This window comes from Benincasa hispida, unplaced genomic scaffold, assembly GCF_009727055.1.
Source record: "Benincasa hispida cultivar B227 unplaced genomic scaffold, ASM972705v1 Contig693, whole genome shotgun sequence".
Classification (NCBI taxonomy): Eukaryota; Viridiplantae; Streptophyta; class Magnoliopsida; order Cucurbitales; family Cucurbitaceae; genus Benincasa; species Benincasa hispida.
Genome location: NW_024065037.1, coordinates 125,677 through 138,991, shown reverse-complemented (window position 1 = coordinate 138,991; position 13,315 = coordinate 125,677). Strand labels below are relative to the sequence as shown.

Below are 13,315 nucleotides of genomic sequence, written 5' to 3'. Positions count from 1 at the left end.
ACTTTTAGTTTTATTTTTTCCTATTTTTTATATATACTGTGATATATATGTACTTTTTTTTTAGCTTTTGTAAGAAATTTGATATATACTGTGATATATGTATTCGTTTATTTGGTATAAATGAGAGTTTTTTTTTTTTAGACTTCATGTATTAAGATATATACTTTTGATTTTTGTGATTTCTAACTACCTAAATGCGATATATGATATAGATATTGTGGTGTAAATGAAATGTGTGAAGATTTATATACCATGGTATATTTCATATATTAGTTTATACTGTGATTTATGTCAAGTATTGAGTCAATCATTACAGGAAAAAAGGCTTACGATAGTTTCAAAAAAAATGTTATAATACGCCTTTTATAGCATTTATACAAAATCGTGACAACCCATGCTATTAAGAATATGAGATTTTTTATAGTATTTTTAAAATGCTATAAAAAGTCTAACCTTTTTATAACCTTTAGTAACATGTTATGAAATACTAGACTTTTTATAACATTTTTGCACACCATATTTGATCTTTATAAAATGTAATATAGCATTTTAAAAGAGCTTAAAAATATTTTTATACCGGAAATATGAGGTTATTATTTGTCTATTATAGCACTTATTTGCAGCTATAACTATTTGTTTAATGAAAGCTATAATAAGCCTGTGGATGTTAAAAAAAAATTCTTTCGATAGCTTTTATAAACATTTTATAGCTTTTTTTTAGGAAGAACCTTTTATAGCTTCTTGATTATGTTCTATTGCTATTATTGTGTTTTATATCTTGCTACACATTAAAAGTGAAATTAAAAAATATTTATAATCCACGTAATCAAAATAAAAATTCTTACAAGATTCATATTATTAAAAAAAAAAAAGAGAGAGATAGATTAATGAGTATCATACATTTGGAGATGGGTAAAACATAAACTTTATAAATTACAAAATTGTTGATATAAAAGTCCAATTAATTTCTACTTAATTGTGTTTGTTGTCTAGACATTGCATGTATTGATTTTCCTTCAACAACCTACAAAATTCATTATTTAAGAAAAGTTATACAAGGGACATCGTTAGTTCATTCAACAAGTCGGAATAGAATTTGTAAAGTTGTCTTTGCCAAACTCAATTAACCTAATGGAGCAAAAAACAATGCAAATGAAGTATTAACTGAAGAAAAAGATTTTTCTAAAATATGGAAATGAAAATGCAATTTATCTTGAACAATGAAGCCATGAACCCGAATAACAAAATATGCACCAATATTCAAAAGCCCATTTTAGCAAGAGCAACTATAACAAACCAAAGGTTCAAAATGAAATAATATATATCAAGCATTCAGAATTTGGGCAATAATATAGTCACATCATGCAAGACAACGATTGGGCACTGAAACTCGCAAATAAAATAAGTTGACCTGAAAATGTCTCCTCAAAATAGGTTTCTAAGACCACTATGCATAAATAAAAAATGGCATCAAGGTCAATAAACTAAACTACCATTGCAACATATAATTAAGCTACTAGAATCTCAACAGTATCATTAGAAAGTTAAGTCAAATATAAATGAAATCATAACTATACTTCTTTGAGCTTTAACATCCTCTTATGGTTTCTACCTTTTACTTTATATGTTGATCATGTTAGAAGTAAAAATGACATAAAAATTAATGAAAAAGGAGGAATTGTAAATGAAACTTTAAAATGGAATTTTGAAGGAACACAAATGTATGTGTTATCAATGTGATTACAAATATATTTAGGAACAATACAATTCAAATAAGAAATAGAGATTTAACATACAACTCGATAACTAAAAAAATATTATTAACAGAAAAGAAATAAAGAAACTTTAAAATTTTAATTTAGTACCTTATTATTGCCTAAAATCCCCTTCTCATGATTTCTTTTTCATGTACCTCTTCCTATTGTTTCTTGAAGAGAATGGCTGGTTAAGGAAATTGAGAGAAATGTTCATAGATTAAGATGGGTGTCTTTGGAGTCAGGAACGTTTGCAGTGAGATACCTTATTAAATGAATTTGGATGATTTCAAACCTCACTATGAGCAAAGTGCACATCTAATGATAGAGTGAGGCATATAGATATCACCAGGAGGAACTCTAATAACAATTGTAGTTGGATGATGAATGATATTATAGAATTTGAGCACATTCCAACTTAACAAAATTAATAGGTTATACGACATAAAGGTGGAGTTTCAAGATTATCTGTGACCACTAACACAGTATTATACCAACATCACCCGAACATCCTACAGCTGATATGAATCAATGCATGCCCCAAGAACTTAATTCTAGAGCAATCACTCGGTACCCCAAACAGATATTCCAATTAACTCCAACATGTGGGTCTCACAAAAGTGGACCTTAATTGGATGGGTCTTGCAAAGGTTGAATTGATATTGGGCCTAATAATTATGTTAGCTTCTTCAAGAGATGAATCTCATAGACTTATACAGAGCGTGAAGTTACCACGCAACTACACAAGAAATCTGAAGCAAAGAAGGAAGCAATGAAAAAGGAAATAGCACCTCGCTTGCGATAAAAAGATAGTGGAGGAGGGAAAATCATGGCGAAAATCATGGAATCTCTGAAGCCAAAGACAGTGAGTGAAGGAGAAGTAGCCATCTGTTAAGAGAACATGTATGAAATAATCTTTACAATATGTTATAACCGCTTTGTAAAGTTCTATATATATAGCTTAGCTAGGATCATCAATGTACAGAAATCATAAAGAAACTCCTAGCTACTTATATGTATTCTTCAACATCTCTGCAAGACTTAATAAATTGCAAGCTCCTCCGTGGATGTAGGCCATCTTGTAGCCGAACCACGTAAAAACTTGTGTTCTTCCTCCTCTCTTAGGAAAAAATATATAAAAATTGGATATAAATAAATGAAAAAGTATAATTGTCCAAAATTAACTAAAAATGATATGTGAAAAAATTCAAATTTTAAGAGATTTATGAAATATAGGACTTCTTTTTAGGCCTAGAAAATAAAGGAAAAGATGAAACCCTAAATCCACTTTTCTTTTCATCTTCCTCAATCCCTCAGCCACACGACCTCATCTCATTTCTTAGCAACTAAGTGTCGCCTTGTCGTTGTCGTTGCTGCCATATTTATTCTACCGCTCGCAACTATTGTTCAGCCACAACATAAACGATTCGTGTGTCATCTTTCAATGATGCTATCTGCATTATGTCCCTTTCTCATTCATTTCTCTACAATAGAAAGCGTTCTGATTGTCTCTCCTTTCTGCAAATCATGATTTTCTCTTTTTGTGTGATCTTTCGATTGTTGCTTTATTTTGGTTTGTCAGCTAGGTAACTGAAAGATGCAAGGTCTCTACAGACTTTGAATAACATGGAACTATAACATTAACTATTATCATTCAAACATTAATCGATATTAATGATCAATTTAATGCAATGGTCTGAATTCATAGAATTGTTGAATATAGCTTTCTCTTCTCTAATATCGTAATAGTTATAAGTAGGAGTAGAAGAGTTATAAAAACCCTTAAAATTCTATTCTTAAATTAAAATAACCTTCACAAAAAATTTCAAAAAAAATGCCCAATTGCTATTTTCTAAATAATATGTAAGTTTTAAATTATAATTAGTATAAATATGGCACAATTGGAATGGAATGAAATTTAAAAGAAGATTTTAGTCCAAAAATGTTTTTCAAGGATGCTTGCTTTGTAATATACAATAAATGTTTTATGGTTAAAAAGAAATAAAATATGCCCTCATGCAGGATCGAACTACAGACCTTCAGTTTACAAGACTGACGCTCTACCACTGAGCTATAAGGGCAATTGATGTTTTGTAATTCGAGAAATTTAATCAAGTAATCTCCTCAAGTTTTCATCTTTTAAAATTAGCACATTAAATTTAATTTTTTCAATCTTATCAATTATTTTGGGTCTTTTCAATGAATTCTTGGACAGTTAACATCGAGATTAAGTTTTCTAAATATTATATAACTTTTCCAAATTTATATCAAATCTTACCTAATTTTTCAAGTCTTTCCGCCCAAATATCAAACTTTGAAATTAAGTAAAATTTGGGAGATATAAAGAATCTCGATGTATCTCAGACAAAATTAACACCGAGATTCTATATATTTCAGTATTCTTGATGAAATCTTGGGCAAATTAACCCGAGATTCTTTATATTTTTCCAAATCTTAATTTTTTATTGGCAAAATTCGATCTTTTACAAAATTTAAAAATCATAGTGCACTTGAGATCCATCTAAAAAATCAAATTGATAAATTCATTTGTCAATTTGGAAATTCATGTAACTACGGAAACGAAAAATAAGGTAAAGATTTGAAAAATTATGTAAAAATTGATGTAAGATTTGGTAGAAATAATCGAATTTGGAAAAAATTTGAAAAGATATAAAATTTGATATAAGATTTAGAAAGATTATATAATATATAGTAAAATTAGTAGAATATCAGTACTAATATTGCTCGAAATTCCACTGAGAAGGCCCAAAACAATAGAAAAAGTTAATTTTTTAAACTAAATCTCGGTGTTCAATCTCACCCGAATCGAGAAAACTAATTTAACGAGTTTTCAAAATGTGTTAATTTTGAAAACTGAAAATTTGAAGTAACAATCCACAAAGTCTTAACAATATATGTACTTGGAAATGATCACAACTTAATGTTTTCTCTCTTAATCAACTAATTTATTCGCTTAGCAAATCAAGGAAAATAATTTATTGCTTCTCAGGTAACTCGATATTAATTTATTGCCAACAAGAATGTAGTTGCCATACTATCAACCTTGTTGTTTGAGGTTCGATTTTTCTACCCCACATTTTAATTACTTGTTAAATTATTTACTTTTATTAAGGGAAATAAGATGATATAGAAAAATATAATATTTGGTTCCGGATAATGTCAAAAACTGATTTTTTTAAGATTTATGGTGAATGAGCTCATTAACACGTGTTGTTAAATTTTGATAATCCAAAAATACCCTCAAGAAGATCTTATAAATACACATGATTATAATGGCACTTCAACTCTAAGCCGATGTTGTTTCATAGGTATGGATATTAAATATCTGGAATTTAAATTTTTAGATTTTAAATGTATTAATATCTTATTTGGATTTGCAGAATAATTAATGTTTAAAAGTTAAATAAATATGTTTGATTTACCAATTTTGTATATAGAAACTGAATTAAATAATTATTTAACTAAAATGTAAGTCAACAAGCAATATACTCATAATTAAATTTAATTATTTAATGTATTATTATATTGATTAATTATTCAATCACTTTAAATATCAATAAACAAATATTTTTTAATTAAATATTATTTAAATTATTTTATTTATTTAATAAAAATAATAAATAAATATCAATTAATTAGAATACTAATAATTAATAATAAAATTTTATATTAAATAGTTAAGATAACAAAATATCAATGATGAATGTATTAGATGAAATTTATTAAGTCTAAACAATATATTTACATTTAATAACTAATTAAATTTAATAGTAATAATTAATTGATATTAATTTATTAATGAATCAGAATTTATTCATCTCTCAAATATAAAAATTCGTTAAGTATAGAGGGTATGGGTTCTAAAGTTGTCACCCTTAATTTGGGTTTTAAAAAATAAAATCTTATGAAACAAACACAGATATTAAATGTTTGTATAAAATTTCCGGGCATTTTCTATCAAACAACCCACCCCTACCTTTTTTTTTTAATCTTTTTCTATTTTTTGAGATATATATAAATATATATATATATATATATATATNATATATATATATATATATATATTATATCCATCCTTTTAAGAAAAATAAATTTTCATATCTTTTTTCTTATTCATACATATTTTATAAAATATCTTATACATGTCTGTTTTTTTTCGATTTTACTTGTAGGTTCCAAATATTATTTTAATCATTTTAATTAATATGTATTTTATCTATTCTCTTAAATTTATCTTCTGACCATTTGTTTTTCAAAATTTCATATTTTTTTTTCTTATTCTTATTTACTTATAAAAATATTGTAGTATCTGTTTTTGTTTTATAGATTTTATAGTATACACAAATCTTCTCGATCACACTGTATCAAACTCTCAAATACAAATACAAATACAAATGTCTCGTTTTGTGTTTAGGTTTTATGAACGTTTATTTTATAGTTACGGTATATTTGTATTATACTCCATGCTCCCATATGTAATAGCTACATCCTTATGTAATAGGTTTATGTATTACACTCCATATACAACGGAGGCATGTACTCGTTTTTCCATCTAACATGTACTTACTTCATTTTTTTATTTTTTTATTTTTTATATCCGTGAGTGTTCAACCTAGCTTAGGCATACTCGACTAGTCTCATGGACAACCTATATGATCATACTGTAAGGATGAAGAAGAAAGGGTAGATAAACGATCGTAGTCAAAGACTAAACGATCGTTGGGAAAAAGGTTAGACGATCGTGGAGAGAAAGGCTAGACGATTGTGGAGAAAAAGGCTAGTCGATCGTGGTCAAATATCTAGACGATTGTTGAGAAAAGGGTGAACGATAGGACAAGCGTCTACACGATAAGGGAAAGCGTATAGATGATGGGTAGGAGACTGCACGATTAGGTTGATCGTGTAGGCGACAAAAAGTACACGATTGAAAGTAGATGATTGGGTTGAAGTGTACACGAAGGAGAGTACACGATAAGACTTAGATGATAGAGGAAAATTACTACACGATTGGTAGAGAGCATAAACGACAGAAGAATTTTGAGTAAGACGATCGGCCTTCACGACTGATATCGTTGGTCGTGTAGCGATATTTATTAGCATAACAACACCACGTGGCAAAGTGTTAATGGTTTACAATAACAACCATGAAAGAGAAATTACATATTAGTGGAACCTGAAGCAGAGGAAGAAAAATGCAGAAAAACTGAATAAAATATGTTATATTTCTTCATTGACAATGTACTCATTTATCACATACAACGTCGGTGGTCATTGAATTGAACCCATGACCTTTTAGTAATTTATCGAGATTATATCTCTTTTTTCTATGATGGATCCATCTAACATGTACTAATATTTCTTTCGCTAGTTCTTGTCTTTTGTTGTTTGTTGTTTGTTCTTTTTTTATTTTTTTTTCATACCTTCAACCCTACGCCAAAGTCTTCAAAGTATAGGTCTATATTAGTAAATGGATGAATAAATAGACGTTTATTAGATAAGACGGTAAGCCATATATATTCTTCTATTTTATTTTTAATCCTGAAAAAAAAATCAGGCAAAATCTTTAAACTGGAATAGGACAATAATGAATACCTTTAAATTAGACAACTCTACCCCTTCATGAACCCAAATATCTTTGTAACCCCCTCTTCAATGTGAATGTCATGGAGCACCTTTGACAAACACAGGAAAATCCCATGTAAAATTTTGTGGGTATTTTATGAACAAACTATGTAAACAACCTACTCGGTAGGACGACGAGGGAGCGTTGAGGAGGCGAATCGTTCGTAGAGCACCGTGGAGAAATAGAGGGATCGAGTGTGGCGATCACCGGTGATCAAAAAGCTGCAAGGGATGGAAGAAAGTGTGGTTGTTGGCACTGAAAAAGCTTCAAGGGCTGGAAGAGAAAGCGTGGTCGCTAGTGGTAGAGAAGCTCCATGAAGAAATAAAATATTTTAACATAATATATAGAAACGAGATTAAAGGGATATTTTTTTTTTCAAAGTGAGGTTTTTTTTTAATGTGTATATTGGGTACAATGCTAGTGATTTTAGCAAATTTTGTAATGTTTGGAAACTACTCAAAATAGACCTTTTTTTTTAGGTCATTTTGAGTGAAACACTTGAAATCCAAATGATAGAAAAAGGGTTTGGAGTGTTTAATTGTGAATCTCTCTCAAATTTTCATAATATATAAAAGTTACCATAAAGTTGTAGGAAATGAACTCTTCATTCGGTAGCGAAAGCATTGGATCACATTGATTATTATTTAGAATTAAACTAAAATAAATGGGTTAAGCAAATAAATACCTCAAAATATATGTGTAGAATGGGTTGATGGATCTTTACTCGAAGTCTTCTTTGCTATGACTCTGACAAGGGATCAAATCTTGAGTGGGCCTATAATTTCTTCTCAAATTGTTGTTTTTGTAGTTGTTGACTCTATTAACAATCCACAAGAACAAAATAATGATCAAACACCACATAATGGTATTATGATGAATGAAACTATAATTGAAAAACCATAAGGAAGAGAATTAAGAAAGTCTGTGGCAATTTATGATAATTACATGATTTATTTAGATGAGTCAAAATTTAATTTAGATATTGATAATAATCCAGTTTCATTTTCACAAGCCATTAAAAGTGATAATTCTGTCAAATTATTAGAAGCAATGAAAGAATAGTTAAAATCAACGGATTACAATGAGGTTTGAGACCTTGTAAAATGTCCTGAAGGAAGTAAAAGAGTTAGGTATAAATGGGTCTTTAAGACCAAATATGACTAAAATGCAATATCAAACGAAATGAGATAGACTCATTGCCAAAGGTTATACTCAGAAAGATGATATTAACTATAAAGAGACTTTTTCTCATGTTTCAAAAAAATTCATTAATAATTATTATTGCTTTAGTTGCTCATTGCAATTTAGAACTTCACCAAATGGATGTGAAAATTGTTTTTCTAGATGAATAAATGTTCATTGATCAATTAGAATTGTGGACAAAGAAAATGAATATATGGCGTGTAAGCTAAAGAGATCAATATATGGACTTAAACAAGCTTCCCGACAATGGTATCTTAAGTTTAATAATACCATCACATCTCTTGGGTTGAAAGAAAATATCGTTGATCTATGTATATATGCAATTAAGCAAACATATCTTTGTGCATGATTGTGTGTTTCTGCCTTGCTTGGCGCCATTTTGAAAGGGAGAAAATTTGTTGTTGCTAAAAACCTCTAATGATAAAATAAAATTTATAACATTGAACTAACAACTACTACCACAATGACATAGTAATAGTGGCAAGCACGAGTCAATCTGTAGGGAAGCGTGAAATATGTTTCATTAAGATAATTCTCTAGGTATCGTGGTAAAAAGGGGGGTTTTGGTGTGGATAGTGATATTTGCATGAAAATAAAAGAAAAATGTAAGTGCAATGGGTAAATGTAACCTAAGTTTGGACTATCTAGTTTCAAGAGCAAAAGGGAATTCTATGTAATTCTCGATCATTGATTTCAGTTGATTAAATATGCATGCGATTTATACTCGCACAATGACCTACTTAGCCTAACCTAACTCAATGACACTACAGGCAGTCAAATCATTCGATCAAACTATTATCCTTTAAACCTGTAAGGGAATGTGACTACAGCAGTTACCACCCTTATGTAGCACTTACTACCTAAACTAACTTACTTCACCTGCTTAGAAACCTTGGAATACAAACGTATTTAAGAAACATACAGAACAGTTCAACTAGCACTTCACATATTGAAACAGTAACATGGTTTCATACAACTTTTGATCAACAAAACATATATATAATACAAAATCCAGTGGGCCCTGGCATGCTAGCCTAGTCCCTATATGAACAAGACATGTGTACAAGTATATACAGAATCAACACCTTAACTTCTTTCTGAGATAAAGTCATTAAGTGACAGAGTAGCAACAAAGTTATTTTTTGGGAAGTTAACCACTACTTGGGGAGACAAAAATTTCAAACGGGGTGAGGAGTAGCCCCGTGAGTGACTTAATAAAACATAGTTCTCATGCTTAAAATTTAACTAGAAATAAAAACTGAAATCTGAGACGTGCCAAGCAACATTTACATAAAGGTTCTATAAGCTTCTCATAACTGAAAACATGATAGAACTGATCCTTAGTTGAGAGAGAACTCCTTTGCTCAATCCCTCAATGTCAAGCCTTAGTTGGTGTAAAGTGATCTCAACACAACCAACGTCGAATCTACCTACGTGCACGTGGTAATAACCAAGTACCGTCATACTTTTAGGTACTACTACTTGGATACCTTCTCTAATCCTTCAGTATTGAGCTTAACTTAACCAATGTAAAACTCATTCACTGAAACATATATGCTTTAAACATGATAACATAAACTGAGTTATAAGCATAAAGTACTTAAGTTCAAACATCTAACACGTGCTTTGAGTAGTTAAAGCTTACTAAATAAACATGGTTCTTGCTTAAGATTTAGCATGTGTTCACATCATAGGGAAATTGTGTTTCTTGGAAACTTTTCGTAAAATAACTAGCATGAGAATAGGCTTCCATTAAAACATGGTTTCATATAAACATTTAGAAAACAAACATAGTCGCTCATGGGTTTGGCAACTCCTTTAAAGGTTGGTAAGCTTTTCCTATTGGTGTCAACCCTGTGGGCATAGCAACATGCTTTAGCTATTAGTAATGGTCTCCCTTTTGAGAGTAACGTACATAATTAAGCTCATATTTAATCTTTATTTAGGATTCCTTCATCCCAATGCATACCTTAAGCGTTCAATACTTTGAAATTTCTTTGAATTTTATATCTCAACTAAGCGACCATCAAGCAACACCAACACCCACACCATGTGTCAATGCATAACCCAAGCGCCTTTCTAGCCACTCGCCCCTGCAACGCTTCACAGCCTATGCACTCAACGCTCAACGCACATGCCCGCTTAACCTGACGCATGCCTTCAGCCCCCCTTGCATACAACCTAGCGCCTTTACTTACACATGGCCTTGTGTCAATCGGCCTTTACATGTGTGTTGTCTTCTATGTGTCCAAGCCTTCAATGCCTGCTTACACAACGCATCACACACTCTCCGCACCGCTCATCACATGGCCTGTCCACTTGCGCACATGCTAGCCCTTGAGCTGCCTATTTGTTCAACCCAAGCAGCTGCCTGCTTGTTCAAAATTTCCAAATTCAACTTATAATTCAAATAACTCATTTTCTAAGCATTTTCTCAGAAAATTTTCTTACTTATTCAAAATTATCTTAACGTTCTTACCTTAAATTTTGAGCTCAAAAGTCCTCATGGTTAGGGTAGAAACATCAAATCTTCAACACTAGCCCAAATTTACCCGTGAGCTCGACCTTCTTTCAGACTACCTTCATTCTTATGGAGTTTCCTTCTGGCAAGCCTAGATCATCAACTAGACTCATAAATCTTTCAAACAGCTCTTGAATCACCTTGATAGCACAAGTGAAATGCTCAAACCAAGCTTCTGAAACTGGCCATCTCTTTTATACCACTGACTGCATGCTTTCCCTTAATTATCAAGCTGCCACATCATCCACTAATTGAAATTAAATTATCTAATCATGATAGTTGGCCACTTAAACTGTGGTTAAGCTGACCAACTTCCCTTGACTGTCAACGCAAGTCCCATACCTCATGCCAATGCTTACTACCCCTCGGCCACATGCTCCTTTGGATAGTCCATCGCCTAGCCTTAGCCAACACTTGGATCAATCCTATCGCCTCACCAACTAGGTGCATGCCTTGGCCATCACATGTTCTTATTGCCACACATCACCACCAGCCAATGTATACATGCAAGCCTCAGCATATACCTCACGGAGCAGCGCATGCTTCACATTTCTTGCCATCAGTGCACACCTATGCACACACACAACCTTCTAGCGCATAAGGTCTTCATGTCGCACCCACCTACCACTCGACGCATGATCTGGTACTTCATCTTTCCTTTCATAGTCTCATAGCCAACGCATAGTCTCACCACCGCAAACTGGTCCGCGTGCATGCCCAGCCTCAACGCCTAGGCTACCTCGCTCATGTCGTGTGCTCGATGCCTCAATAGCCTAATACCTACACGCGCTTACCTTGCCGCATGCATCAATAACCTCTCAAAGGCCTTGATCACTGTCAGCCCCTTGCCAACACATAGCATGCCTTCGACCAACACTTAACCTTGGCCAGCACACCACATGCTTCATGCTCCCATGCTTCGCAAGCTTCATCGCAAGGCTACACTTGGCTTCAACACTTAGCCAAATTTTCTACTTGCTAAAACCAAACACCTTACAACTCGAGATCCCATTTCTCAAAACTCAAGACTTTTCCTTTCTTCTTTAATATCTTCATGCCCTTCCTGACAAACATAACATTAATTCATGCATAGCTTACTTAACATATTAGTGAACATACTTAGGTAGGGAAAATAGGGTTCGGGGTTTGCATTTACCTCCCCTTCATGAAATTTTGTCCTAGAAATTTTGCTTTAAGAATATCAGCTGATTAACGGGGCATATTTACTTCTCATTTGATCTTCGGCTTCCCATGTAGCTTTCCCAAGGCCATGATTTCTCCATAATACCTTTACTAAAGGTACCATCTTATTTCTCAGCACTTGCTCTTTTCTGTCAAGAATTTTTACTGGTTTGAAAAAGGATTCACGACATTTCTATGAGCAGCGGAACAATATTATTCCAAATCACAATCATGAATGAACAAATCATTTATAGTCGACTTCAAACAAACGGTTATACAATTCATATAGAAATTAGAGCATGAAAATTACAAATGCACAAAAGGAACAACCATACTAACAATGACAGAGGCGTCTCCACGCTCTGATGCGCGACCGCTTGAACAACAACGACCACGAACGCTCAATCTACACAACCACAACACAGCAATGAACACCGCACAAACACTTCATACTCGTCCTTAGTGATCGCCTTGGTCACGAACTTCTCCGTAACACGAACGGCCTCCACGGCACCACGAACGACCTCAAGAAAGCCTCGATGGTGTCGAGTTGAGTCTAACACCACCAAGAAGGCTACCTTGGTATTCTGGTGAGAGAATCCAGAGGGTGGGCTCTGTTCGGACTTGGTATGAGGCAGATGAACGGAGGAAACACCGATCGCGTACACGACTAGGCAAGTGGGAGATGGCGAAGACCTATTGTATAGGTCGATGCTCAATCGTTTAGATAAAGCTAAGCGATTGTCTAGCAAAAGTTATGCGATCGTTTAGCTCATCGTTTAGCTCGGTCTGTCGCCTATAAACACTACACGATCGTTTAATTAGGGCAAACGATCGTCTAACAAAACTATGCGATCATTTAGTAAATACTGTACAATCTTTAGCTCGCCACTACACGATCGTTTAGCTCGCTCAACCGTCGTTTAGTAACTCCCAATTTACTTGACAACCCCGTGAGTTTCTTTTCCACGAGAGAGAAAACTCAAAGAAAACTTTTTAGCATTTTAAAAA

At 32.5% G+C, this 13,315-nt stretch overlaps 1 non-coding gene across 1 annotated transcript; it reads right to left on the bottom strand.

The window, feature by feature from the left end:
- Nucleotides 1-3,763: 3,763 nt before the first annotated feature.
- On the bottom strand, nt 3,764-3,835 carry TRNAT-UGU. The gene has a single exon. It is a non-coding gene; the product is annotated as a tRNA-Thr (tRNA).
- Between the last annotated feature and the right edge of the window lie 9,480 nt (nt 3,836-13,315).